General features: G+C 44.4%; 1 long non-coding RNA gene across 2 annotated transcripts in view; it reads left to right on the top strand.

The window, feature by feature from the left end:
• The window catches only part of LOC123025373, a 7,820-nt gene extending 4,857 nt beyond the window's left edge, over positions 1–2,963 (top strand). For both annotated transcript variants that reach the window (XR_006415111.1, XR_006415110.1), the window contains 2 exons: positions 1,023–2,153; positions 2,301–2,963. This is a non-coding gene — a long non-coding RNA (uncharacterized LOC123025373). The remainder of the gene's footprint in view (positions 1–1,022; positions 2,154–2,300) is intronic.
• Positions 2,964–6,295: the final 3,332 nt, after the last annotated feature.

Raw genomic sequence — 6,295 nt, 5'->3', positions numbered from 1 at the left:
CTCTGGATCCAGTGACGCTTTCTTCAGGACTGGTCGGACTACCGCCTCCTTTAAAGGGGCAGGTACCCGACCCTCCCTCAGAGAAGCATTAACCACTTCCAAGATCCAGATCCCAATCCCATGCTTGGAATTATTTATTAACCAAGACGGGCAAGGGTCCAATAGGCAAGTGGTGGGACATACTCGTCCAAGCACCTTGTCCACATCACCAGGCTGCAATAACTGAAATTCATCCATTAATTTTGGACCAGACGGCGGCACTGGTATCTCCCCAGAAACCTCTGAGTCACTACTAGAGTCTAGCTCGTGACGAATCTGAGCGATTTGCTCCCTGAAATGCTTGGCAAAGTTGTCACAGCGGGCCTTCGAGGGTGGAACCAGATCTTTCTTAGGACCTGGACAAACCAGGCCTTGCACCACTCGAAAAAGCTCCACCGGACGGCATTTTGAGGAGGCAATGGAAATGGAAAAGAAACTCTTTTTCACCGCCCTCACCGCCACAGCATAGGCCCGATAATGGGTCCTCAAGTGTGTTCGGTCAGATTCATCCCGTGATTTCCTCCACCTACGCTCTAGTCATCTCCCAGCCTGCTTCATCGCCCACAATTCAGGTATATACCAGGGGGAAGAGTGGGCTCTGCCCGGCGGGAGAGGATGCTTAGGGGCGATCGTGTCAACAGCCCTGGTCATCTCCCCGTTCCACAGTTCGACCAGAGCCTCGACAGGAGCACCAGTCTTGTCAGCTTTAGTTCTTTGAATGTGGTAACTTTCCAATGTTGAACCTCTGTGGCCGATCCTCTTTTTGTGAGAGGTCCTCCTTCCATGATGGAGTCTTCCTCCATGGGGGACCCTGCATCTGGTGAGGCCTCACCCACGGATGTGAGTGGATGAAACTTCTCTCTGGAGTGGTGTATTCACTTAATTTGGCCTTGGGCCTTAACCACTATATGGGTTGTCAGGACCACAGTGTATGGACCTGTCCAGTTTTCTGTTAACAGCAGCTTTTTCCACTTTCTGATCAGGAACTAGTTGCCAGGCTGGAATGGATGAACTGGGGCATCCAGTAGCTGCCTCTGGAAGGGAGCTGCATACCTGTGCAAGGAGGATAAAACAGCCTGGAGGGCAGTGATGTGTTCTCACAAAAGGGATTTTCCCATTCTTCTGTTACAGGTACTCTCTGGCCAATGGGAGGGATTCAAGGAGGGAAGCCAAAAAGTAATTTGAAAGGTGACAATTTTAGTCCCCTTCAGAGCATGCATCATATCTGTGACAGGACTATAGGCAGAGCCTGAGGCTTGTCTCAGTGCAGACTTTGGCTAACATGGTTTGCAGAGTCCAAGTCATCCTTTCTACCTGGAACATACACAAATGTGGGCCGTCCATCTTCATCTACTCTTCCAAGGACCTCCCTAAGGGGAAACTGCTTAACTGGGGCTCAAGATTTTCTAATTGGTTTTTGAGGGGTAAGGACTGGAGGCTTTTTATGGTACATAGTGGGTCCCTCCCCTGAAGTTCCTGGCCTGGCAACTGCAGTCCCAGTTGTCCCTATTCCAACGGTATGTAATGGGAGGGGTGTTGGAGGCCAGTCAGACGGGGTGTCTAATATATGACAGGGTATCCAGGAAATCATTCGGTCTCTCCCCAGGGCCTGACTTGGGAATCACTAGGAGAATCCAAAGTCGCACTTTCTGAGTTGGCTTCCATCCCTTACAAATTTGTCCTTTACATTTTTGTAGATGAGGATGTTTCTCTAATGCAAGTCCCTGTCAATTACCTATACAAGGTTACTGGTCCCAGTGACCATCTTGAGTTACAATGGTGTGAACAGCTTGTATTAATCCCATATTCCATGACCCTTGAATCAGCCATCTCACACCAAAGGTTGTCCATTTACTCCTGCACAGGGTTGTCAGAACATCTTTTTTCCATTCAATCCCATAATCACTCCTTTTCCATTGTTTCCAGTTCTGCAGAATACACTCCAGGGGGCTGCCATCTTTCGAAGACTTAGACATTCCATAACTACAGGAGAATCTATTCCTTCCCAAGTCCACTTGCAGTAGAAACACTGGCAGTCTTGGGGTTGCCCTTCGCACTGGGTTCCAGGCATCTTGATTGGTTACGGTCGAGCTATAAGGCATACAGGATACCAGGTAAGTAGGGAAGCATTTACTGAGAATTTGCCCCAAACAGTAAAATAGGAAGTCATTTACCCTGTTTCTAGTAGTGTCCCGCTCAGGGCAGGCTGACTCTGTCTTGGGTTGGTTCCTTCTAACTAAGGCATCCCTTTAACTTCCCAGGTGTCTGGATTCGTGTTCAAAGGGGAGCAAACATCAGCCATCAACAGGAGGGACCAATACATACTTCACCTGGTCTGCTGAACGGTCTTGTCTCAGACCACGAGGCTGTCTGGGAGGCCTCCTGGCTGGCTCACCAAATGGTCTTGGTTTTTTCCTGGAGGGTCTCAATTGTCAGGGGGAAAAGGAAAGCAACATCCAGGAGAGATCTGAATTGTTTATTTTGCATGCAAGATAGGTCAGCAGTGTAGGCTCATGCCCAAAAGCAGAGCTGACAGTAAGCAAAGTTTTGGGCATGGCCTTTTATAGTCCACAGGTGAATAATTACTTCTCATTGCACCTGTCAGGGAACTTTGGATCTAGAATGTGGCCATCACCAGAGTTGCTGGGTCACAGAAACAACCTGAACGGTTCACCATTTTGCAGTTACAGCAAACATTGTAAGCAGCCAGCTTTTCTAACACTTCTGAGCTACCATTTTTATGATGGCTATAAAGGATTGCTTATATGGGGGTTAATTTTTTTCATGTGCTATGAGGTTCTTGTTGTGCCTGACTCCCCAGGATCCTGATATAATAGTATCTATCAGCTTGCTCAGGACATCCAGATAGGCATGACTCCTCTAGGATCCAGATAGGCATGACTCCTCTAGGCTTCAGATAGGCATGACACGGTCAAACACTAGAATAATCAAACTGTCTCAGGGTGTGCATGATAGGCTTAGCTCTCCTGAGCTCTAGCCCATTCAAATGACTAGTAACTGCCTCAGAGAATTCCCCTCGGAAAGTGGAAAGAGCTTACGTACAATGGACAAAGATTGCTTGGAAGGTGTAAATTAAAAGATAAAACTTACTGCTAATCAAATCTGCTTCTATATCGCTTGCTTAACTGCTGCTATGTGATTTTGTAACTTCCCGTTGTCACCATTGTTCTGATTTCTGTCAAAAACTGATTGTATTGTTGCCCATTTACCGAAAACTCACTGTGAAGCTATAAAAACCTCATTCCAACTCCACTCGGGACCGCATTCCTCTATGAATGTGGTCCCTGCCGCAGGAATAAATCTCCTCTTTACTTTACCATCCGGTCTCTGGTCTCGTCTGTAACACCGTGGGTTACAACAGTTCTCATGGGATTTGTATGCTGAATGTATTTTACCTGGGGTATATATGTTTGTGTGCATGGTTTGCCCCTTTGTGGGTACTTCTCTAAGCATCACCAGTATTCCTTCTGTGCTTCCTGGGAATGTTTGTGGCACAGATTCCTCCTCCACAGCCTGATTGGTTTCTTGACATAGACAATTGTTTCTAAAGTGCATTCGTCTGTGAAATAGATGGTGGATCAGAGGATTGATTTCAGGAGTAGTTTTATGCTTTGAAGCTTAGACCTCACCTGTGCCTTGCATTTAGTTTCTTGATATTACAAAGCACTTGCTGCCTTGCCATGAGGCAAGCATTTCTTTTATTTAGATCCAGAAGCAAATAAACACACCAGTAATTGAAGATTCAATATACTAATGAAGGATACAAGAGGTCCAGTCTTGGCACACTGTGCCCAACTAAGCACAACAAGAATGAGAGGGGGAAAAGTACAGATTTTATTCCTGAAAATAGTTTGATCACAGCAAAAGGACGGTCAACCCAGAACACACGGTCCAGTCCCCTTTTATACCTTTGCTGACCAGATAGTGATTACAGAAATCTATTAGTTTGAAATTCCCCCTGCAGGTGTTGATTGGTACATTTGAATCCAGGTAGTTCCTGCATTTTACCTGGGGGGCTCAGGTGAGGGATTACACAACCTCTGCCTGCATGTGACTTGGCTCCAGTTGCACAGATATCTCTGGCATGAGGTAATCATCCCTTTGTTCTAGGGAACTGGCATGCCTGAGAAAATTTGGGCAGGCCTCTACATGTCCTCCACTAACTAAATAACTCAGTACATTATACTATTAGTTGTAAGCAGTCCAAAAGGATATGGCATAGTATACAATGTTACTGAGCAGGGCTGTTCAGTTCTTTTTGTCACCACAGCCCCCAGAAGATGGCCAGCAAACCACACCTTCACACTCCAAGATCTATTCCAAGATTCATCACCATTGAGACTTGTAGGACTTGCACACTTGTAAACTCTGATGGCTCAGAGGATCTCATAAAATTTATATTTATTTATTTTCCTATTTATAAGCTGCCAAATATTTCAAAGGACTCTCTAGGTGATGTACAATGGGCGAAAATTAGCAATGTTGAGCCGCAAGTCCTTTTACACAATTAGCTTGACCCCTATGCTAGGTCGGTGTGTTCTTAGCTTTGTTGAAATTAGCAATTATCACTACCCTGTACTAACATTGCAAAGCAGAAACACCCCATCAGCTCATAACTGCCCAAATGTACCCAACTCAATTTAGCATTATTACCTAACTGTAAGATGTACCCTGCCACGAATCCTGACCACAATAAGAGGAAACCCAATGCAGAGTCCAAGGAAATGGCAAAGGAAGATGCTTTTGCTTGAGCAAGAGGGATAGCTGAGATAATGTTTTTATAAGAGGTATAAAAATTCTCCAACTTTGTCCTGCAGCACGGCAGATTTGGGTTGTATCCTCTGGTTTACTGTGCACATATTGTCCTGAATAAAAATTGCTGCTACTGCATCTCTGCTGGTGTGAGTTTCCTCCTTGATTCTGCAGACCCAAGTTCCTGGCTGGGCAGACTGTCCGCGACAAGTTTTTGGGGCAGACTGTCTGCAACAGAAATATACCACATCAGTCATCATTAAAATATGAATGGCACATTAATAATAATTTAACAGGATCATTTTAAAACATGACTAGATGAGCCTGGCAACCATAAAATTACTAAAATTTCAGTAAGATTAAAAACATCTAAAATCAAATTTAAACCAGTTGTTTTCAAAGGTTAGTCTATCAGCCTGATGGCAGATATTTATTTATTTAAAGATCTTATATCCCACCCTTCACAGTGTCTCAGGATATACTCTCTCAAGATGTACCCTCTTGAGCCTGTCCAGCTGCAGCAAATGGACAATGGCCAGCTTCACATGTTTGAGGGATCTGTAGTGGCCCTGTATTGTAATTCCAAGCAGTTAGGGGTATGCCACAGTCCATCCGTCTTATGCCTCATCCCAGGCAAAAGACCAAATTCTTGCTACTTCATTAAACTTGTCATTTTGCTGACATAAGGAAGAATCTTGCTTTATGTATTGTAATGTTAATATAATTCTGGAGTCAGCCTGCTGCATTCTTTAGATTAGCATGTGGCACAAGGGTTTGAGGAAAATGAAGAGTAATCTTCATTTTTACAAGTGCTAAATACTATCAGTAGACCTTGGCTATTTGACTATTTTTCATCAATTTATCTTCCCCCTCTAACAGTAATCAATACCAGGTGCAACCTTGGGAGTTATGCATATATAGTATAAGATGTGGAAATACTCTTCCCTGCTGAACCTCAGCTCAGGCTGAACCATGGAAGCAGTGCTGTTCAGACTAGCTGCTGTCATTTGGAGTTCCTGATAGCAGAAGGGATGTCATAAGCATACTCTCTGTTGTGTTCTTGTTGCTTTTATTTCTGTTTAATCAATCTCTTCCTTCCACACTGGTGTGCTTATTGCTTTCAAATGAAAAAGAATATTTTGCCTCTTGGCCACACAGAATCCTCTCATATTTGGCGATAACAGACCCTCTCTGTTTTTCAGTCTTAGACTTGTTGTGGCCTGGTCCTTTTTTGACATGAGTGCTATTGTCTTGCAACTAGATAATGTCAGGCGAAAGGGGAAACCCCTGGACAAGCAAGGAAGTTCAGAAGATTAAAATCATGCCTAGACAAAACCTCAATCACATTTTGTAGAAGTTGTTTGTAAGCAGTCTCAAATACTTGGTCTGTAGGATATAATCAAACCACAAGATGTCTCAGACTTCTGTAATCAGACAGATTATTCCTGCTTCTATTTTGGTGGTCTCCCTGCTGCTATGTTCC

This window comes from Varanus komodoensis, unplaced genomic scaffold (genome assembly GCF_004798865.1).
Source record: "Varanus komodoensis strain SLA01 unplaced genomic scaffold, ASM479886v1 scaffold27, whole genome shotgun sequence".
NCBI classification, from domain to species: Eukaryota; Metazoa; Chordata; class Lepidosauria; order Squamata; family Varanidae; genus Varanus; species Varanus komodoensis.
The sequence above is the reverse complement of the archived record's forward strand: the minus strand, read 5'-3'. Positions and strand labels throughout refer to the sequence as shown.